Source organism: Canis lupus, chromosome 7 (assembly GCF_003254725.2).
Source record: "Canis lupus dingo isolate Sandy chromosome 7, ASM325472v2, whole genome shotgun sequence".
Lineage (NCBI taxonomy): Eukaryota > Metazoa > Chordata > Mammalia > Carnivora > Canidae > Canis > Canis lupus.
In genome coordinates, this window is record NC_064249.1 from 39,577,909 (window position 1) to 39,601,657 (window position 23,749).

Here is a 23,749-nt window from a genome sequence, read left to right on the forward strand (position 1 = left end):
GCCTGGGTCTGAGGCTTCAAAAGCCCTGACCCCCAAACACCACTGGTCTTACAATATACCCAGTCACCCTAGGTCTAATGCAGATGCCTTCGTCCCTCTTCCATGGCAGGAACATGCTGCTGTCACATGTCTGTGTGTGCAGACCACAACATACCACCATCGCTGTGATGTGCATTCATCATGTACTGATGTCATGAGGACATACTGACCCAGAGGGTCGAGTGTCCACCTGCCAGGGGTGCACAATACCAAGGATTGTGCTGTGATGTGCTATAGGACAAGTCCTCTCGGGCTTTGGATGCCAAACCAAAACAAAGGCACATATTCAACTAGGCTTGCCCTTTACTGTGTTAATTCCTGGAAGTTAGATGTTTCAGGATAAGCTGCTGTTCTCTCACCTACTGAAGGAGAGCTGCCTCCCCATCAAATGTGCCTGAAGCTCATGGACACAATTATGCATTTCTCATAGCTGTGAGCACAGGGCTCTGAGCTGCAAGTTTCAGAAACTCAACTCACGTGGCCTAAGCAAAATACAAGGGGTGTTTGTTTTTCACTTTTTGTTTTTGAGAGAGAGAGCATGAGCCAGCAGGGGAGGAGGGGGGCAGGTAGAAGGAGAGAGAGAGAGAATCCTAAGGAGCCTCTATGCTCAGCACAGAGCCCAATGTGGGGCTCGATCTCAAGACCCTGAGACTATGATCTGAGCTAAAACCAAGAGATAGACCTTTAACTGACTGAGCCATCCAGGTGCCCCAAAATATGAAGTCTTTTTGGCTCATGCCACTAAGAAGTGCAGGAGGGTAATTGTCCTAGAGCTTAGTTCAGGACATCAAACCTGGTCTCTCCATCTCCTGGCCTGTTTTCAACTTTATTGGCTATATTGGGCAGACGCCTCCCTTACAGCCACCCCAGACTTATGTCCCAACAACCTGACTACTCAGAGCAAAGGCAGCTTCTCTCCCCCAGGGAGTTCTCAAAAGCTCAGAAATGGAAGCTCATGCTGGGCACCTGGTCTGCATCTCTTGCCTATCCTTTAAAGCACATGGTCTGGTAGTTGGGTAGAAGCCTGTTCTCCAGAAGTAAATCAGTGTGCTATCACTGTGAGAAAAGGAAACTGGTACCTGAAGGCAAAAACAAAAGGTACATCACAATCCGCCCCATGGCCTCTCATGATCTCCTTACACCTTTCTTTCCACTCATAGAATTTCTACAATATCCCTGTGACTATGCCACATACATCCACAAATTAAATCACTCCCTCTCCAGACATCCTAAAATTATGTCCTCTTTTAGGATCCAGCTCCAAGACCAGGGCACCTGGGTCACGCAGACTCCTTTCAATGAGGTCTGGCTCTAGCATCCCATAGTTTGACACCTTTAGATTAAGAACAGAAGTAAACACTCCCAACATGTACAAGTGTTCTCATACACCAGGGTAGAGAGAAAATAGGATAACACAGAAATTTCCATTTGGCAATGAGATGGGGAACAGGAGAGATAAGCAGCAGGCCTTTGCCAAATCCTGCTCTACTGGACAAGAGCAGCAAGGATCTGTTCTCTAGCAGGGGTGGGTTCCTTCACCAGTCCCCAGCCCTGATTCCCTTTCTGAGCGGATCCCCTTCACCCTGTGTCCATTGCCACAGCCGGGGAGGATCCCTTAGGGACCCCTAAGGTGGGGCAGGCTTGAGCACCAAGCACCTGCCCTGGGGCTGAAACAAGCACAGGCCCTGTTAGCCAAGCTCAGACTTCTCTGGCAAAAGAACCTCCTGAGAAGCCTAGTACTTAGTATTTGGCCAGTCCATTTGCATTTAGTCATTTCATGGGGTATTAACCAAAGCAAGGGAGGTCGTGCTTACTGAGGGCTCTGGTCTGGGAATTCCATTTGTCAGCAACAGCCTGCAGGCTCTACCCTCCCCCTCAGCTTGATGGCCTCCACCCCCTGACCCCCCCACCCCCTCACACCCTCCCCCCTCCAGCAGCAGTGAAATTGGGAATAGAACTGCCTCCCACCCTGCAGCCCAGGGGTGAGTGTTACATTCATGAGCCACTGATTTGCATGCTTACCACCAGCTCTCCCCCTTCCATAGTCCACGAGCCATCGGAAGGCTTTTCAAAATATTCTTGACATACAGCAGAGTGTAGACATCACACATCTTGCTGCCCAGTGAGCAGAGTTGGCATACCAGAGTCACAATCAAGAAACAGAATGACACCAGGACCCTCCTAGTCACCCCCACTCTGGCCCAGGTGAATATCCATTCACCGTATATTAGCGTTGCCTATTTCTGAAGCTCATATAAGTGGAACTCTACAGGATGTATCCTTTTCTGTCAAGCTTCTTGCACTCATATTGTATTTGTGAGCTCCATTCATGTTGTTGAAGGAAGCCACAGTTTGCTCCTGTTCATTGGTGTATAGTGTTCATTGCAACCACAACACAATATATTTACCCATTCCACTCTTGAAGGGCATTTTGTCTTTGCAGTGTGGGACTGTTACAAACAACATCGCTAAAAATAGGTGTTGTCTGTCTGTGTCCTCAGGAGTGGAACTGCTCGGATTTGCATACATTCAACTCTCATGGGTAATACACTATGTTCGGCTAAGTCCCTGCTCACATCCCACCAGCAGGTGCTCCAGCAAGGAACGAGTGCTCTAGCAGATGCTCCAGTAGATGCTCCAGCAAGAGGTTGGTGCTCCAGCAGGGGGTGAGCACTCCAGCAGATGCTCCAGCAGGGGGTGAATGCTCCAGCAGCCTCTCCAGCAGGGGGTGAGTGCTGCAGTAGATGCTCCAGTAGGTGCTCCAGCAGGAGATGAGCATTCCAGCAGATGCTCTAGCAGGAGCTAACACTCCAGTAGGTACTCCAGCAAGGGGCAAGTGCTCTATTGGGTGCTCCAGTAGGGTGCTCCTGTAGGAGGTGAGCACTCCAGCAGATGCTCTAGTAGGAGCGAATGCTCCAGTAGGTGCTCCAATAGGGGTGAGTGTTCCAGCAGGTGCTCCAGCAGGGCCGCCCCATCAACACCAGTGCAGCCCAGGTTTCTCCCTGTAGCTCTTCTGGCAGAAGGTGTGCTGAGATAGTCCACTGTTGCCATTGTGCTTCCTCAATGACAAGTGAGGCTGAGCATCTTTCTATGTTTATTTGGACATCCCTTCTTGTGAAACGACCACTTTGCTGTGGGACTGGTTATCTTTCTTTATTTAGGTACAGGAGTTCCAGATATGAGCCCTTTGGGCAGTACACATGCTGTGGTAGCTTCTCTTGCTTGTCCTGCAGCTCTTCATTTTACAGTGATATCTCTGATGGCCATGATGACAAGTGGCCTTCTGGCTCCAGCTCCTTCCTTGATTTGGTCTTCTCTTCTGCTGTTTCTGGCCTTCCTACTCCTTCCAGAATGAACATCATCACAGGACAGAGAACTCGCTGTTTCCTGTCTTGCAAAACACAGCATTGCCTGGTTTTCAGCTACCAAGGGCAGATAGGACCTCTTATCAAAGAGCAAATTTTTCTTCTTTTTCTTTCCAAGATAGACCAACTTTGAGAGAAGTTTATCTCTTTCTCATAGAAGCCAACACATTCCACAGCCTGAAAGGTTTAATGAAGACAAGGACACAGCCTCAAACAGCACCTGTTCTGAGTCCCAAGAGAAAGTGGACAACACTTTAACGAGCTGCTCTGTTAGACTATAACAAAGACCACTCACTCCGCAGCCGGTGACAGAAAGAGCCTGGCTGCCGTCCCTCCTACTTGGGCTCCATCACTTGGGAGCACCCCGCTGCTAGGTTCTAACTCCCAGCTCAGACTAGCTTATGAATGTAACAGAACAGAGAGAAGCGGGGAAGGCAGACTCACCAGGTCATCTAACCAAATGGTCCAGGGAGAAGTCTGTCACGGCTGCACACAGGGCCCCAGCAATTTAGTCTGGACCATGCGTCTCACCACCTTCAGTTCCTCTCTCCTCCACGTTAGCTTCATTCATTCGGCAGACAGACAGCCACCACTCCAGCTGGCATGCTACCCCAGGGCAAGGCAAATGCATCTCTTCCCAATATTCAGACAGAAGTCCTGACATTGAGCCCCACCTCCTGGCTCAGATCATGTTCCCACCCTTGGAACAATGGAGACAGAGTCCTCTCCCACCCTCCTCCACACCCAAAGTGACCAGTGTGTATCACTAACAGAGGCACAGTGGATCTGGGGCAGGTGAAAACAAAGTCATTGACGAACTGGAAGCATGTTAATGACTTTTGGCAAACACTCTGACTTGCCCACCCAGTGTCCATTCCCACTACTGCTTCTTCCCGGCTGATGGCATTTCAATTTTGTTAGCTTGGCAATATGCCTGGCTTCAGGGCATCAATCACCAAATCAAAATTAATAAACACATTCCCTTTTTCTAGATTATTTAATGGATGGATTCATAAAGAGGTCTGGTCAATAAGGCAGAGGGAAAATCTGTTGGGATATGGCTTGGGGAAACACTGTCCACTCTGAAAGAGAGCCCATGTGCTGGCCTGGCCCACACCCAGCGTCTGGCTCTGGGCATAGCTGTATGGGGATGTGATGGCTGGAGCTGCCGTAGCCACCCTGTGGACCCTGAGGAGAAGGCCAGGAGAATAGCAGAAATGCCAACCCAGAGCCCTGATGTCCTGGAGCTACCCACCCAGCTCGAGAACTACCATCCTCAGGCTGCTGGTCAGGAAAACCATATGCACAAAGCCAAGCTGTCTTACAGCTGCATACATCCTAACTATTCCATTACACTCCATGGTCACACAGGGACCTCTCTTCCTGCAGCATGGGCTGGCAAGGAGCAAACAGGCCTTTGGTCAACCACTCTTTGCTGAGTTAAAACTATCTGGATTATCATCAACCCATGGTATCCAAAGACAGGACTGAAAGAGGAACACAAGCTGCAGATGCTCCTCCTGTCCCTGAATCTCTGTCATTCCTCTCTCTTTCCCTCATATGAGGTTGAACCTTATGAAATTTATGAGGGCATCTTTATATTAATAAGTATAGGAACAGACATTGTTTCTCTCCTTTCCCAGCCGTGGTGAATCCTCAAGCAACATTTGGAAGAGGATTGATAGGATGCGATGCTAGAGGGGCTGTGATACAGTACAGCTGCTGCTGGGTAGCCCTGGAAGGGTGCCTACCAGGCATCAGCTGGGCGTGCAGCCTTGGTCTCTGGGCACTCTAGACTAACACCACCCAATAGAACTTTCCACTATGATGCAAACATGCCTTTCTGCTCCATGCAGCAGGGTAGTTGCCAGCCATGTGTTACTACCTGAGTCACACGAGCATGTGAGCTGTGGCCTAGTATGGCTGAGAAATGAAATTTAATTGCATTTAATTTTAATTCATTTCCATTTCAGTTGCTGCACACTGGCTTGTGGCAACTATAATGGATAGAGTAGCGCTAGACTTTAATGACCATCCCCACATCCCCACGGCTTCATTTAAACTGCAGCAACTGACCTTGAGCCTGCTCCATCATTCCTGATAAAAGCTACATCTTATGGCAAATATGACCCAAGTGGCAGCAGGCAGAGGATGTGATAACCAGCCTGAAGCCTGAAGAAGATCTATATTGGAAGGCTGACTCAAGGGTGTGACACTGCTGTATGGTCACTCAGTAGGACTCGCATCTGAGCTAGGAATAATGTACGCAGGCTGGAAAGCCGGGAAGCATCTCGGCTCATTTCTCCCCGGACGTCAACTTTGGGGAAAACTCAGGTCCTGATATCATCTCTTCAGTTTGGGCATTTGCTTCAGGGTGACGAGATAGGGTGGTGACAGTTTGCTCCCAGTTTGTCCACAAGCCTCTCAACCTCCACAGGGTAAAACCAGTTCCATCACCAGAAATGCCAGGAGTGTCTGTGGCCTGCATCCTGGCACAGAGCTCTGCCTGTCGCAGCACAAGGAAAACAGTGCTAGGAGAAGCTCATCCACCGATCTCAGGCTCTAAGTGTCCCCCGGGGCCGGGCACTGCTGTAAGCCCCACAGGCCCGGAGATGAGCAAGGCAACGTCCCTGCCTGTATGCAGTTTGCTTCCTTCCATCCTAAGAGGGCTCTGTGCAAAGAATCCCTGGAATGAGCCTGTAAGCTCAACACCAATTTTGGACGAGGCACCCTGGCAGCTTCCCACTGAAGCTCCCAAGTTCTTTTGGAGAAGAGCTTAGGCTTCCAAGTAGTCTGGCATACACCCCACCCGTGTGCAGCCCTTCCCACACAGGAATCTGTCCTGGGCTCCCAGGGCAGGCTTCAGGGAACCCTGAGAGGTGTGCACGTTTCATTGCTAAGATACATGACAAGTTGCTGGGCCAGACCCAGGAACAGCCAGGGGGGCAGGGGAACACCTGCAAGGCTCTGTCTGGTGAGCAGTTCAGGATACCAGCGCTCACGTCTGCTTCCTCCGGATCCTTAAACAAGTCATGCTTCTCAACTCTGATCGCAGGACTCTGGGGACAGATGTCTCCGCAACATACTTAAGGCTGCTGGTTCATCCCAGGAAAAGAGTCCTGAGAAAAGATATCATCGGTATAGATCAAAAGGTATGATCATGGGACAGCCTGACTTGCAAATTGACCACGTGACTCCAACAACATCACGTGGCACTTAGTGCCCAGAAATGTGCTCAGTGCCGGGAGTACCGAGGTGAAAAAAATACTTTGGGAAGCTTTTACAGCAGATAGATTAACAAACAAATCATAACAAGGGGGGGTAAGCAGTAGGAACCAGGCACATGAGCCTGGGCACAGCCATGTATGGAGGGTGTCCGAGAAGGCTGCCCAAGCTGGCTGGGTCTTATAGACATTCTGAAAACACAAACTGAAATCAAATCAACAGATTTGATTTTATTTATTTGAGAGGGAGAAGCAGGCTCCCTGTGAGGAGCCCAACATGGGACTCGATCCCAAGGCCCCAAGATCACAACCTGAGCCAAAGGCAGACGCTGAACCCACTGACCACCCAGGTGCCCCTAAAAGCCATGTGGGTTTTAACTTAACTCTCACCACACATCAGAACCACCTGAGCCGACTCCAGACCAATTAAATAAGAACCTCTGAAGGTGACACCCAGTGTTTTCTAAAAGCTCCCCCGGCGGCTCGAATGTATAGCCAGGGCTGCGATCCACTGTACCTCTCACTGGAGTGAAAAGCAAGTGGTGTGTCACTGACTAGTCACATTCTAAGGCACCAACACACAATTCAAGGTAAATCAATCAACAAAAGGTAGTTCGCATTCGTTGCAATGAATGAACAGAAGAAAGTGACTGCTTCACATCCCAGAAACAGACACATCAATAAAAGCGAGATGCAGAAGAATTCAACAATGGATGATTTATGTGGGAAAATACAGCAGAAATTAAATGGATCCAGAAACACTAAGCCCCTTCATCCGGAGTAGATACGTACTGGTAACCCTGACCTAAGCCTTATGTTAGGAGCTAAGACAGCACAGAACCAGAGAAAAAACCAGAAGCCCTAACCTAACTCCACACACACCCCAAGGCCCCTACTCTCTGCCCCAAGGAGTGGGACACCCAAATACAACCCAACAAAACACCCGGTGTTTCACAGAAGGAACAATGAGGAAGGAACGAACAGGGATCTTGAAGTAGAGCAAGACGTTAAGAGAAGAATTTGCATGGAATCCAGCATGCACTTTTAAAAAAATGGAACCCGCTAGCTGGGGTCGGCCACGGATTACGCTGTTTGGAGCCCCAGCTCCAAGGCCTGCAGGGGCGTAGGGCAATCGTGCCAGGGAAGATTAGAAAGAGCCAGGTCCCCAGGGCCTCACGAGGAACTCCCTCCCAGGCCACCCACCCCTCGGTAAGACACTCAGGGGCCTCCCAGCGGTATTCCCCACCCTGACCTCCGCTCTGCCTGCCTCGAACCAAAGAAGATGGTGAAAACTAGTGGCTGGGGTGGTGATTTGCTTGCTGCTCTTCTCGGTGAGAATGCTTGGTTATGAAGCACCTGTTTCCTGTCTTCATTCCTGCACTAGGCCTCCCTGATGGTTGGTTGGTCGGTTGGTCGAACCTTACCTCTCTGGGGTTTGTCATCGGCCTCACGGTGTTCTTGCAGTGGGACTGGGGTAAAGAAAGGCCCGTGTCCTAGCAGAAGGTCAAAATGCCCCATCAGGGACAGAAATTCAAAATCAGAGACCCCGAATAGAAACATCACATAAGCCTCCCTTGGCTCTTATCATTTGCAATAAATACTGGTTGTCGGATCAGTGAGAAAGGTAACACTGACCATGACAAGGCTGCTGGGCTCTCCTCACAGAAGTCAAGAGCGAGACAGCAAGCCACCAATGATAGCAAATGTGTGCATACACCGAGTTCAGCAGCCTCCCCTGAACTGGGTGTGGGGCATCGAATTTGTTTCATGGTAAATTACACGCAGTGTAGACACAGTGTTCTGGGCTTGCCCCTGGGATCTCCAAACCCACAGTTAGCCGGGTCAGGCGATAATAATCACAGTAACAACTGCCACGTACTAAGTGTTGACTCCCATCAGAGGCTGAGCTGAAGCGTGACCAACCTTACACATCCCGCGGGAAAGGCATCGTTATTACCTGCTTTTATAGGTAATGAAGTTGAGACCAGAGAAGGTCAAGTGACTTCCTGGGGTCCTAAGCAGAGAGTGGACCCCCATCCACCATGCCCGACCTCGAGGGACCCCATCCATAAACACCGTTTCTCTGTAGGAATCAGAAAGAGGACTGCACTTGAAATCGCAGGCTGGCTTCCAGCCCTCGCTCCTCCTGCCCGCCCCCCACACTCCTGGTGTCCCACACTCCCCAGCCTCCGTTCCCTGGGAATAAAATGAGGCCAGTCCTCCCACCTTAACTGGGTGACAAAATGACCATAGCAAGTGTGTGGAGGGCAGGTGCCAGGTCCGTCTTGCATCCCCAGCGCTGTGTGCTCAATAAATGTTTGTTGAAGTAATAATGCATCCGGAGTGCTCGGAAAAGCTGACCATCGTACCATCGTGAAGTTGGGTGGCCGGCCACATCTGGGAAGGCCCACTCTGCCACTGCAGCCTCCCCATGGCTTGCACATTCATTTCTACCATGTGTCAACCTCGGCCTCCGAACGTCACAAATGCACACCTCCCTCCAGCCTGCAAACTGCAACAGAGAGCTGTCATCATGGCAATGAGCCACTTCATCAAGTTATGTGATGAAAGCTCTGGTCTGTATTCCTTAAGCCTTTCATGGTCACCCAGCATCCCCACAGCCAGCAGAGTCCTGCCATCTTCACTACGTTATCAGTAGTGAAATACCGGTATTTCTCCTTTGCAAAGATTCGCTTCAAAACAGGAGACCAAGAACACATCTCCCATCAGACAGAAGTACCCTAGCAGTTGAGCTACCAAATGCCAATCCGAGATGAGTAAACCCTAGCAGAGCTGAGATGAGCCTCGCCCCAGTTAGCATAAGCTCGGGCCCTGACTTTGTGTATCCTGGTTTAGGGACAGCTCAGCTAAGTAAGCTCCCATCCCGTCACCCTGAACACCCCACAGGCTAATGCCCTGGGACCAGGCATCCCTCTGAGGTCTGTTCAGCAATTCCCTCCACAGCAGCTCGGGTCCGTGGGGTCCGTGGGGTTCATGGGGATCACTCTCCATTGGCTCAGGAGAGATGAGAGGATTGCAGGAAGTAGCTGAGATGCACACACGCAAAGCCTGTCCCAGATCTGCCCATCCACAATACTGCAGGTGCCGCATCTCCAGGCCCCACATGGAATTCTGACCTGGAAACACAGGCCGGGGGAGTGGATAGAGCTCTCAGGTTACACACTCATGTCTCCTAAAAAATCCAGAGGGGGCCCAGGGAGGTCCTGAGAGGAGAGGACATGTCATCGTAACACCATGGAGGAATAGAATCCATGGGGATGATGTGGTGACAGAAGAGGATAGGAAAGTGTGCTGCAAGGTCCGCCCCATCTGCTCTGCCGAGTTCTTCCTGTGGCAAGTGCCACCCGGCCCATCAGCTTCTGCTATGCAGGACCACGCTGCCATCCCCGTGCCCTGAGATGGTTATGGAGACAGGGTGGGGTGGGCCCATCTAGGGTTTGCACCGACCCGGCCTAAAAGGCAGGAAGCCCATGACTCTGCGGGCAGCCCTGTGGCGTTCAGGTGTAAGAATTTGCCTTCTGTAGCACTGAGCTGAGGTTTGGAATGCAGCCGTGAATAGGGTGCCACGGCAGCCCTCAAAGGTCACCATCTTGCAGAAAAAACCATGGACGTGGCCAAATGGCAGTATGGTTTGTCACTGAATAAGAAGTTGGAAAGGTCAACTGAGGGTGGACTGTGAGGGGCTTGAAGTTCCAACCCAAAGCGCCTGCCTTATGTCTCTACAGTTGGGATCTCTAAATTTTGTAGATAGAAAGGATGACCCAGAAGGTGAAGGAGGAAAATATTAAAATCTCCATGTCCAGGTATCCCCAGCTTTTTGAAGTTCACCTTAAGCCACTTCACTGTTGCAAAAGACCTGCATTGGTCCTGCCCTTGCTAACTGCAAGACATCCGAAGAGGATTTTCACTTTGACCAAAAAAAGTGAAGAGAGAAAATTGCAGTTAGCATGTGTTTCACAATGAGCTGTTATAGGAACAGTGCCCAGAGCAGTGAGAGGGGGCCCCCCAGGCTCCTTCCCCAGGACCCACACTCAGCGTCTCAGCATCGGGCCGCCAGAGCTTTGGACAGTGTCTCTGAGCATCTATTTGTTTAGTGCATCCATTAGCAAGATGTATTGCAAGGTATCAAAAAAGCCTAAGATAGGTTATTTTTTGGGTCTGGGAAAGCTTAAAAATTTTTCCTATGAATCAATGCTAACAGCTTCTTCCCTACGTCATTTCGGCTTACAGAAGTTTTCACACTCCATTTCAGATATTGGGGGAACCTGCAGTTATATGCATATAATTCAATTCAAAATCAATTAAGCTTTTTTGACAGTCACCATAAGCACTGGCTTTCACGCCTTCACCTGGTGCACCCATTAGTGATCTGTCATCCAGGTCTTGAGGGATCAGACACCAGGCGACAGTGGTGAGTTCATCCCTGGACTCTCTCTCCACACAATGTGACCTACAACAGATGAGTCCAGGTAAGTGGAATTACACAGCAGATCTAGTTTTCCCTAAATTAACCATCCAAAAAATGGGCAAGAGGCTTAAAATTTTTTCTAAAAAGGAATCATGGATTGCATAATAATGCAAGACAGAACGAGCAAGAAAAGCAGTCCCAGCGGCGCTCGGGCAGCCACATTGTTGGGGAAACAGTGATAATATAATCAGATTTCACAAGTCAGCCAAAACGCTTCCATATTATCAAGGCTATCTGATAATAATGGAATAATAATGGAAGATATGGAATATCTTCACATTCAGTGTTGGGAACGAGAAACCGAATGCGAGGCATTGACAGTGCCTCAGATATTAGCTGATGACAGTAATGCACCCACTGCCATTAACAGCACGTCTAAAAGTCCTGTTTATGGTATCTTCCCCTTGTCTTTTCTGAATCTTCATGCATTTTTTATAATGAGCATAACATATCAGTATTGCAATGTGCATTTCAAATCACAGATAAGTCAGTATACATCTGCTGGGGCCCACACTCCTCACGCACACTGCCAACAGCAGGTGACCAAAAGGTGCTAGAAGCCACTGGTCTGAGCTCCACAGCCAGGAGCCGGCCCAGGTCCCCAGCTCGACCCTGTACTTCCCCAGACCTCATGGCCTTCCTGCACCGCCACGGGAGGAAAATTCTCCCAGAGGGAGGCTGGTCACTGCCACCTTCCCAGCAGCGTTAGAGACCACCTCACCCAGTAAGACCTGCAGGCAGGACCAGACCCTTCCTTCCAGGCCATGGCCACGTGCCGGGGAGGAAACAGGCCTGCTGAACTCTCCACTGCACCCGCCGTCACAGAGACGTGGGCCAAATGCCACCAATTCCACGCAAGCCAAGTAAAGAAGGCGCACGAGGTGCTTCGATTTCAACATCAATTCTTTCCCCAAGTGTGCATTTGAAGAATAATAACATTCCGTACATGATCATGGTTTTGTTTTAGAATCAGTTTGTACAAGTTTTCTATGAGTGGTTGTTAAAGTGTTGAGCAGAGGAGGTAGCTGGGGTGCAGACTTCTGTGTCACAAGTTGGAGAGAAAGGAGGTAAAGAGCTGTGGGGTGGGGAGACCCGGGCCGGATGCCTTCACGCGGTGCCAGCCCGAGTGTCCACTGGTCGCAAGGGTACGAAGTGGAGGAGCGTGAGGCATCCCCAGCTGCTCAGGTCCCGCACAAGCATATGCACTTCTGGGCGTCCTGTCCTGGGGCCTGAACAACACACACGTACTCCTTGGGGTCCTGGCATGGCAGGTGCAGCGAGGGGGCTCCCCGGGCCCTCTGACTCGGGCACTGACCCCACTCTCCGTGGCCCCAGCCCCACGACCGACCACCTCCGAACGCCAGCACTCGGGTTACAGTCAGCAGGGAAACTCGGTGCCCAAGCACCCAGGCCACGCAGCTGGTCTGCGGCTCTGACTGAAGACCAGCCAATTCCCGCAGGGGGCCCTGCTCCCCCGCCAGGGCCCAGCCTGACCTGCCCACCTCCGCTGGGGAGTCCCCACCGCCCCACCCTCACCCCTGCAGCTGTTGGTTTGTCTTCCAGAAGTGGGGGTCGGGAGAGTTACTTTCCATCCGCAACCAGCTGGGAGCCACGTGACCCAGGAGACCACCGCACCCCCAAGGAAGTGGGGAGCTGCCTCAGAGCCCAGGGCCTGAGGCCCTGCCGCTTGGCCTGGCCGGGCTCCGCTCCCGGCACAACCGCGCGGGTTTGGTGCCCCCTGCTGTCCCCTTTCTGCCTGTGTCTGCATCCTGTGTCCCCCTGTGTCCTATGTCCTGTCTGCTCTGTGTCCCTGTGACCTGTGTCCCCTGTGTCCCTATCTGTGTCTCTTGTCCCCTGTGTCCCCTGTGTCTGTCCCTGTGTCCCCTGTGTCCCTGTGACCTGTGTCCATATCTGTGTCCCTGTCCCTGTGTCCCTGTTCCTGTGTGTCTGTGTCCCCGTGTCCCTGTGTCTGTGTCCCCGTGTCCCTGTGTCTGTGTCCCCGCCCCTGTGTCCCTGTGTCTGTGTCCCTGTGTCTGTGTCCCTGTGTCTGTGTCCCTGTGTCCTGTCTGCTCTATGTCCATATCCCTGTGTCTGTGTCCGTGTCCCTGTGATATGTGTCCTGTCTCTTCTGTTCCCCGTGTCCCGTGTCCCTTTCCCATGTTCTGCCTGAGACAGACATCATGACCATGGTGCAGCAGGGGGTGGTAGCATTGCAGTGAGGCCACAATGGTGCAAAAATGCACCTGAGTCATTCGCCATATAAAATCCACAATTTGAGAAAATCAAGTGCCACAGAGGGCTCTGCACCCCTCCGTGACCATGGCATGGGGCTGCTGTGCGGCCCTCGCATCTGTCTGCGCTGAGGCCAGCATGGGGCAGGGGCGTTTCAATCATTTCTTCAAGAAACAACTACTCCGCTTCTGCACCAGCCAGGAGGCATTGTCAACAAGACACAGGTATTTACTAGAGGCTGGGCAGGCGCCCTGCTCTCAAGGGGCTTTCCACCTCGGAGACAGGGAAGAGAAACCTAAGAAATCCTGTCAGTCCCTTCACTGACCCAACCATCTCGGCCTTCTCTCCAACGTCAACAACAGTGCTGTGAACTCAGTGCCAGGCCTCGGATGGAGACACTGAGGCTCAAGAAGGCCCAAGTGAAACAGGCCAGTCTCGAGCCCTGGTCCACCTCACCCTGAACTCCACGAGCTATGCGCCCACATCCTTCTGTGGTGGTTCCGGGGTATATGGGGTAGGAGCGGCCGCATGCGGGCACACGCAGGCACACATGGGCACACGCGGACAGGGAGGGCACACACCCGTGACAGTGTCACCTCAGGGGCTACAGGAAGGCAAGGGGCAGGAGGGGGGGCATACAAATGTTTTATTTCCTTTATTTTTTTTTTTAAGATTTTATTTGTTCATGAGAGACACACAGAGAGAGAGGCAGAGACATAGGCAGAGGGAGAAGCAGGCTCCATGCAGGGAGCCCGATGTGGGACTCGATCCAGGGACTCCAGGATCACTCCCTGGGCCGAAGGCAGACGCTCAACCGCTGAGCCACCCAGGTGTCCCTATTTCCTTGAACAACAAAATTTTAAAACCACATATAACTCACAGTGCACTGTTAGATTAAAAAAAAATACTTTAAATTCTAATAAAGGTTGTTAATTGTAAAAAAAAAAAACTCACTATTTGTTCATTCTGGATGGTGGGGGTGTGGGTGTTCAGCTCCATATTCTCCATGCAGCTCCATATTTTTAAATTTTTTTCCTAGATAATATTTTTAAAGCAGAAAGAAACTGATAGGAAATAAGTATCCTCCAAGGATTCGAATACGAAATCACGGAACCAGTCTACCCCTGCAGCAATCATGCATGAGCGCAACTGTGAGAACACAGGCTGGATCCTCACGGAGAAAGTCAGCTACCCATGCAGCATTTTCATCTGAGAGCCTCTGAGCATCACAAACAGGAATTAACTGTGTCCTGTCACCTCCTAGAAGATAGAGCAATGCTTCACAGATTGTTAAATCGAGTCCGGGGAAACAGTATGGATTGGGATCACGGAACTGGAAACATGCCAAGCAGTCCCCCACAGGACCGCAGCGGTGACCGTGACCATGTCCCTGCCTGCCTACCTGCTGTGCCGAGACCTGCTGTGCCTCTGAGGGCCAGCTCCTGCACAGGACAGCCTCCTGTCCTGACATGAAGCCCCATCTGAAAATAACCTTCCACATATAAATAGAGATCTTTTTCAGGGACAACCCAAACCACATCCTCTGGCTTTTATTTTACATACATACTCAGCCAGGCTCCTTCAAGCACTGGGCCTCTTTTGTCTGTCCCCTGCTCTCACCACACAGGGCCTGGGAAGAACAGGGACACCAGTCAGCACCGGCACCAGAACTCACGTGGCTGTGGGTCCCGGCACCCATCTTCTCTGAGGCAACACTTACCATGCACCTGACACCCCGGCACCTGGGGCCAGCAATCAACCGAAACACTAACAGCATTCTGGTCCTCTTTGTCCCTCCCCTCAACTCCTGGCCTCCCAACTGGTCTCCACGGCTCCAGACTGCTACCTGCAATAATCCTAAAACACAGATCTGACCCCTCACTGAAGACTATGCCGCTGCACCTGCCGGAGGTGGGTCTGCACGCCTTACACGCAGCATGCACAGGGGAGCCTGGACCCCTCAGGACCCTAGCCCGTCCTCCCTTGCCTCCTTCCCAGAAGCAGGGCACCCCACAGGGAAGTTCCTCAGAGAACACCTGCAGACTCCACCAGGCCAGTCCAGGGAAGGAGTCCTGAGCTTGGCTGTCGAGCTTCAGCAGTGGGGAGCTGGACATGGAGCCAGGGAGCTTCATTCAGGCTGTGGAGGTCATGGGAGGAAGACTCAGAGCTGCAAGGCCACAGGCTCTCTCCATGCCTCCTGCAGCCCAGCCGAGGCAGGAAAGCATTCAGGAGGGCTACCGCCCCCTTTCTCAGGTGCCCCTTCCCCGGGCGACTGCCAGGAAACACTGACACAATGTCCTAGAGCTCTGGGGATGTGGCACCTGGCGATCCCAGCACTGAGACTGCTAGGCTGAGCCTCCCACACTCAGGGCTTAGGGTTCATCCTGCATCCTTCAGATGCATCCAGTGGACAGACCAGTGGTGACTGGCTTCCCACTCACCAAGAGCAGATGTGTGGGCTCCTCTGGTGTCTCACATGCTCTGCCTCCCATTTCTGTGCAAGTGCCTAGTTCCCCTGCTAAACTAAACTTTAGATACAATATACTATATACACATATATCCCACTTTTCAAAGGTGTATCAGCCACTTTGCTTCTACAGAAGACCTACATTATTACCTGTTCTTACTAAACAAAAGAAGGATTTTTGCTTTCACAATGAAAGACTTAAAGTGAAAATCGCATTCAGCGTGTGTTTCACAGAGAGCAGAGCCTGGAGCAGCGAGAGGGGTCCCCCGGCTCCTTCCCTGGGACCCACACTCACATTTCAGCCTCAGGCCACCAGAGCTTTGGATGGCATCTCTGAGCATCAATTTGTTTTGTGCATCAATTAGCAAGATGTGTCCTAAGGTATCAGAAAAGTCTAAGACAGGTTTTCTTGGGTCTGGGAATTCCCAAATATTTTCCATATAAATGAAATGTAACTGCTTCTTTGATTTACACCCCTTTACCTTATAGAAGCTTCCAAAGGAATGTTCAGCTTTCAGATAGCAGGGGAAGCTGCCTCCACAACAGAAATGGCAGGTGGACCTAAGCCACACCTTAGAGGATGCTGAAGTAAGGGTATATTTGTATGTTTGATACCGTTAGTAATGGGGAGTCATCAACATTTTACAAGGAGAGCAATTTGATCCGAGCTGTGTTTAGCAAACCAAACTGGCCCTGTGTGTTCAGCAGATCTGAGCAGGGAGACATGGGATGGGAGAGCACTCAGAGCCATAACAACCCTACCCCATGCAGAGTCCCTTCAGAGAGTATCCCAAATGGCCTGCGGCCCACTCCACAGAGCACCAGCCAAGTCCTGACCCTCACACTGAAAACCACACCTCAGGAATTAAGACAGACAAACACAGCATAAGACCCAACTGCACAAGCGCCAGCACCTCTGTTTTTGCTGGGAGAGCCCATTCCTTCTAGTGCCAGAAGCATCCACAGCCACCCCTACCCACCCCATGTCTGAGCCCGTGACATCTCTAGAGGGAGCACAGGGCCATGTCTGGCTTTAATGACCATTGTCTAAAAGAAACACATCCGGAGAACTGGACAGGAAGGAAAAGCTTGTGTTTGGGGGGAAAGGGAGGAGGATGTGCTTTATCTCCAAACATCTAGCTTCTATTTAATAAAACCCTCCATTGCCAAACGCATGTCAGGCCAGGATTCTCACAATGCTCACACAGAACAGAAAAGAAGGGCCTAACATGGAAATGCCTCTCATTTCTTGCTCTGGTGTGGCAGATGGCCCTCTCCTGACATTCAGGGAGGTGAACTTTGCTTCCAGAGAGAAAAGCTCACAAAACAATGCTAGGTGGGTGGCATGTGCGCAAATGCCTAACCCTGGGCGGCACGTGCACAAATGCCTAACCCTGGCCATAGGCATCAAGCATGTCTGTGGAACACGAAGAACATTCCCAAGCAGGGACCAAGTGTAGCTCATCATGCTCTCATCACAGTGCACTGCACGGAGCAAATGCCAGTCCAAAGATGAGTGCACATACAAACAGCTTAATGAGACAGCTCAATTCCAGGTATACATATTAATGGGCCTCTCACACTGAGAAGCCTAGGAGTTCCTGCAAATTCAGCAACAATCCAACTGGGAAACAAGACACTAGATACTAATTTCTTGCAGACAGCCTTGAAAAAAGAGCAGGGATGGAGGTGAGTTTTGGTATACTGTGGTATGCTATGCTGTGGTATACTGCATACACTGGAGTATGCTGCGGTATATTGAGGTCTACTGTGGTATGCTGTAATCCACTGCGGTATACTGCATATACTGTAGTATACTGGGGCATACTGTGGTATGCTGTAATATACTGAGGTAAACTGTGGTATACTGTGGTGTGCTGTAATATATGGTATACTGTGGTATGGTGTATATACTGTAGTATGCTGTAATATACTGAGGTCTACTGTGGTATATTATGATATACTGTGGTATGCTATATATATGCCGTGCTATGCTGTGCTATACTGAGATATACTGTGGTATGCTGTAATATACTGTGGTATACTGTGGTATACTGTAGTATACTGTGGTATGCCATAATATACTGGGGTATACGGTGGTATTCTGTAGTATACTGAGGTATATTGTGGTATGCTGTATATACTACAGTATACTGAGGTCTACTGTGGTATGCTATAATATACTGTGGTATGTTATATATGCTGTGCTATGCTGTGCTATACTGAGGTATACTGTGGTATGCTGTAATATACTGTGGTATACTGTAGTATACTGTAGTACACTGAGGTATATACTGTGGTATGCTGTAATATACTGTGGTATACTGTAGTATACTGAGGTATATACTGTGGTATGCTGTAATATACTGTGGTATACTGTAGTATACTGTAGTATACTGAGGTAAATACTATGGTATGCTGTAATATACTGTGGTATACTGTAGTATACTGAGGTATATACTGTGGTATGCTGTATTATACTGTGGTATACTGTAGTATACTATAGTATACTGAGGTAAATACTGTGGTATGCTGTAATATACTGTGGTATACTGTGGTATACTGTATATACCGTAGTATACTGAGGTCTACTGTGGTATATTATGATATACTGTGGTATGCTATCTGTGTCGTGCTATGTTGTGCTATACTGAGGTATACTACGCTATGCTGTGTTATACTGTGGTATATTGTTGTATTCTGTGCTATGTTATGCTGTGGTATATTCAAAGCCTCTGGTTTAATGATGGACCCTAGCTGACACTAGGGGAACATATATATCAGAAAACGACTTTAAATATATTTGCGTATTCAGCAAACACTTATACACTATATTACGTTAGGCATTATCTTCATCACTTTTGAAATATTAATTCATTAAATTTAATACTCATTTAAAACCCAAGAGGCAGTCACAATTACTATCCTGATTTACAGAGGACAAAACGAGGCACGGGAAGGGTACTCAACCTGCCCAGGGTCACAATGCCATGAAGTGACAGAGTTGGTAACTTGAACTCGATCTGTCTGGACGCAGGTTCTGTGACAACACTAACCTCTGGCCTCACACACACCTCTTTTCTGGGCTGCTACAATTCTCCTCCTGATTTATTCTATTTGGAGTGAGAAACACTTGATATTCTGAGAATTGGAGCATCCATTGTTTTATGAACAAGAGTACTTCTAATTTAGGTGTTGAGAATTAAAATCCGATCATCTTGTCCATAGGTATGCAGGCATAGCCTAATTGCTGAATACCATAAAATTCCAGCACAGAAAGGGTGTAAGGTAAAAACAAGTGATTCCATGTCCCAAGAGTGCTGCTCCCCATGAGACCCCACATTTCCCCCAAAGGGCTAACTCAGGTTTAACTTCAGGGAAGGCTTTGGAAGTAGAGGTGAGGCAGAGTATTGTAATTGATCCACCCCCACAGCCTGAGCCCACTAGGAACACTAACATGGGGTCCATGAGAAAGTGGCAGAGTGCTGGCTGCCACAGGCCCTTTGCTGTGGCGGCCAGGAGGATGTGTTGCAGGGAGAGCCAAGCCTGAAGGGGAGGGAGCAGAGCCAGTGAAGACGGAATGTGCTAGGCCCAAAAGATTCATTCCCAAAACATCTCTAGTCACTAGAGGTCAAAATTCCATGAACCAAAATTCCTTAAACTAAGAAAAGTGCCCCAGGACCTTGGACACCAAAGTCTTTCTGATAGGAGGGTCTGGGCAGGGAGGGGGAGTGCATACTTTCAAAGGGGCAAACAAGCTTAAGCCTGCAACCCAGTCATTTCAGGAGGAATAACCAAACTTCTAGTGCAACAGGGAGCCAAGTACTTTCATTTCAGGCTCTGGGCCTGCTCCAAGTGCTTAGCTCCTCCAGATTTTTTATAATCAATTGACGGTTTGCCAATTTTGTTGAACACTAAGAGTTTGCACAGCATCAATATAACCAGCAAATAAGATTCAGGTTTAGCATCTGTTCCACCAAGACTGTGACCAACAGACACAGACGATGTAAAGAAAACAAAACATGGCCTTGGCATCAGTCTGGCAGCCACATAACCTGGGTCTCACGGCTCAGTACCTCTGAGCCCTTGTTTTTCTGTTGGTAAAGTGAGGATAGTTACACCTGCCCTAGGAACTTGATGTTCTTGCAAAAGTTAACGAGATACCATGTGAATGTGCCAAACACCATGCCACCTACATAGGAGCTGCCTCTTTTCCCTGTAAACATACAGACAAGCAATGTGCCATGATTGTGGATGAGCATCATTCTGCAAAATTTGGTTAAATTTGGTTAAATAACAAGTTAACCAAAATGGAGGGGCAGGTGCCAAGGTATTTACTGATCACCCAACACATGTATATCATTGACAGGTGATATGGCGAGAGAGCAGAAGGCATGGCCTGCTTTTGAAGAGCTTACACTCAAGACGGGAAGCAAAAATGCTCCTATTAGACACTCAGCAGCATAGAAGTCCTGACAAACCTCGACTGAGCAGATACAACATGCCACATACTCTGATCACTGCAGGCGTAGGGGCTTATCTGACCCTCTTAACAACCCCCCAAGTCCTTACTGCTATTCCTGGGTCTGAGCTCAGACCTCAAGCAGTCTGGCAGGCATGGGCTGGTCACAACATGTCTCAGGACAAAGATTGAGGTGTAGCTCGACCAGTGACAGCCTTCTCTGAGGAGCTCAGCTGAGTTCTAGAGGAAAAATAGAATTCAGACTGGCAGGTGCCAAGGCGGGCTGGCATGTGGCCATGGTGGGCTTTGACTCCAGATCTAACTCTGGAAGGCATCGCTCAACCACAGAGTCCTTGAAACAAACTATTCACTAAGTGGGCCAAGTATTACTTCCATTTCATAGATGAAGACACGAAGTCTGAATGAGGCAAGTAACTTGAGTAAGTCTGCTCCACTCACTAGCAAGCCAGGCTTTGGGACAACTATGTCTCTTGCCCCACCTCACCCTCCCAGCCCCTGTGAGATGGCCAGCCTGGCACCCTTCCTTCTCCTGGGACCCATGCAACTGCGACTCTCCTAAAGAGTGGAGGGCCCGCGGGCCCCACCAGCCTGAAGGCCCTGTGGGGCCCCACGCACCCCCTCCCCTGGGAGCTGGCGGCCACAGTGCAGCCCTGGCCACGTGTTTGTGCCTGCTGGGCTGGGCCTGTTACTTCACACAGCTGGCACTCCTGCCGCAGCCTCTGCCAGAGGGCTGGGCCGGCTCCCCTATCTCCCCTGCCGCAGCTGTGTTTTCAACAGGGAGAGTCACTCCAGTCACCCCTCCTGAATCCCGGGCTCTGGACGCAGCCAGCAGGGTGACAGGAGGATGAGATTAGGTGGGCGGGCAGGCCCCTGGGCCCCGGGACAGGCTGCTCACCGCGAGAACCAAGGGACGAGGGCAGGACACAGAGACTACAGGCAGGAAGGAAGAAAGAAACACAGGCGAGGGGAAGACGGAGGGACGGAGGGACAGAAGGACAGAGGGACGGACGGAGGGAGGGAGGGACAGAAGGACAGAGGGAGGGATGGGGGGTCGGAGGGACAGAGGGACAAAGGGCCAGCACAGGCGAAGAAGCCAAGATGTGCTGCGGACCTTGGCTTTCAAGCCGGGTCCTCACAACAGACCTGCTGAAAGATGTTAACTCTCAGAAGCAGCTCGCGGACAGGAATCAGTACGTGTGCACTAAGTGTGCTCTGGTGTTTCACACAAAACAAAGGCGGTCCTCTTGCATCCCCCCCAAGGGGATGGCTCACCCAGCAGTCTCCCAGGGCACACTCCCCCTCCCCGGGGGCCGCCACCCCCCCTCCCCGGGCTCTGCTCTTCTCCATCGCTCCTTCTCCCTCCCACCCTTCCGCCCGCGGGTCCCTCTGGCTCTGTTCCTCGCTGTCCACGTGGTTCTTCAATCCACCGCTTCCTCTCGGTGGTCAGAGAAGGGATAAAAGCTTTCCTTTTCTGTCCGCCAGGGTTAAATTCCTTCTGAAAACATCCAGAAAGGACTATGAAAGGGGAACGGTCTTTTCCCACCGACTGCTCAGCTACAACCTGGCAGGGAATGCAGGGGTGGGGAGATGCCCAGCCGGGGGGCTCCTGGCGGCCTGGACTGCATCCCCTCCCCAGGGTGCCAGGACCCGGAGAGGCCCCGGCCTCCGCCCCCCAGAGCGTGGAGCCTCGGGAGGCAGGCAGAGCGGACTCGGGCTGCCAGTGGATGGGCCGCTGCCTCTAGGGACCCAGGCTTTCTGCGCCAAAGGAGGTCTCTGCCTCGCTCCGGAGTGTCCACGTGGACCTTCCACAAAAAGCGGCTCCCCGCTAACCCACTGCCCTCTCAGGGGGAGCTTTCTGGCCAGCCTCTTACCACTCATTTCACCCCAGCAGCTGTCTCAGGATGGCTGGCAGGATAGCTCGACCCCCAGGTTCTGAGGACCCCTGGAGACAAGGGCCCGGGGTCGGGGCACCATACTCCCCAGCACTCCCCAACCCTGTCCACAAACAGCATCCTGGAGGGAGACCCTCCTCTTGCAAACCACCCAGCTCAAGGCCCTGAGGGTCCTCCACTCGCCCGCCTCTCCCACCGCCCCTCCATGCTGCAGTTCCTGGGGGAGCGCCACGCTCACCCCTCTCCTGGCTGGTCCCCTTGACAGCTTCCAGGGAAGGATCCCCTGGCATGCAAATCTCAGCACAGAACTGGATCAGGCCTAAGACTGGGGACTGTGGAGTAGAAAAAAATCCAGGTACCAGTCTATGGTACTACCTGCTGACTGCTTTGCCAGACTGAATAAGATTAAGTGCAACTTGTGCAAAGACATCTTAGCAAAGAGCTGTCTGTGCAGGGAGCTCGGTAATGATATTACTTCTCACGACCATTTATTCAACACTCGTGCCCCTATGGTGAGCACACTATGAACCCCTACCTCGCGGTTCTCTCTGCTGAATTATGGACTCGGATAAATACACCACCAGATAGGAAGCTGTAAAACATTATGAAACATACGTGTGTACACCGCTCTCTGCCCCATTCCTACTCATATTTGGTCTTGGACCCCAGCTCCCTACACGGAGCTCCTAAGTCCTTCGGAATCTCCTGGGTGATAGGAAACCTCTTTTGTTCTAATGAGGTGACTCTCGGGGGCTCCTGGGTGGAGGGTGGGCACCAGGAAATCTAAGCCATACTTTAAAGCTCAGAACTTCCAGCCCCACCCCCATTCTTGGGCAGAGGGGAGGGGGGCAGCTGGAGAATGAATTAATGATCAATCCCACCTATGTGATGAAGCCTCCGCAAAAGTCCCTGAAGTGCAGGGTTCTAAGAACTCCAGGCTTGTGAACACATCCGCATGCCAGGAGGGTGACACACCTCAGCTCCACAGACACAGGTGCTGCTGCGCTCAGGACCATTCCAGACCTCAACTTATGTGCCTCTTCATCTGAATCCTTTATTAAATCCTTTATAATAGGTTGGCAGATGTGTTTCTCTGAACTCTGTGAACCATTTTAGCAAATGATCAAACCCAGGGAGGGGGTCATGGGAACCCCAATTTATAGCCAGCTGGTCAGAAATACAGATGACAGCCTGGGACTTGTGACTGGCCTCTGCCGTGGGACAGTCTGGTGGGACTGAGCCCTTACCCTGGGGGATCTGATGCCACCTCCAGGTAGGCAGCGTTGGAACTGAGTTTTACTGTGGGACACCCAGCTGGTGTCAGAGAAATGACACCAATGCTGTGGAGCAGAAACCACACATCATTTGGTGTCAGAGTGCAGAGTGTGAGAGTCCAGGGAAACAGTGCATTTTCCCCTAGACAAATGCAGAATTAATAAATGCAGTCATGCATGAGACAGAGCTCCAGGAAGTGGGGGAAGGAGCAACATTAATTCAGCAGGAGAACAGAAGGGACGTAGCAGCAGACATGGTACCAGGGCAAGGCCGTGTCCCATGA

At 50.8% G+C, this 23,749-nt stretch overlaps 1 long non-coding RNA gene across 3 annotated transcripts in view; it reads right to left on the reverse strand.

Moving 5' to 3' along the window:
* LOC112648835 (uncharacterized) overlaps positions 1-21,502 on the reverse strand; it is a 55,510-nt gene extending 34,008 nt beyond the window's left edge. The window contains exon 1 of one of the 3 annotated variants that reach the window (XR_007412002.1): positions 21,443-21,502. This is a non-coding gene — a long non-coding RNA (uncharacterized LOC112648835). Of the gene's footprint in view, positions 1-2,061; positions 3,710-10,971; positions 11,101-21,442 lie in introns of those variants that run through there. The other 2 variants (XR_007412003.1, XR_007412001.1) reach the window with 2 other exon arrangements.
* Positions 21,503-23,749: the final 2,247 nt, after the last annotated feature.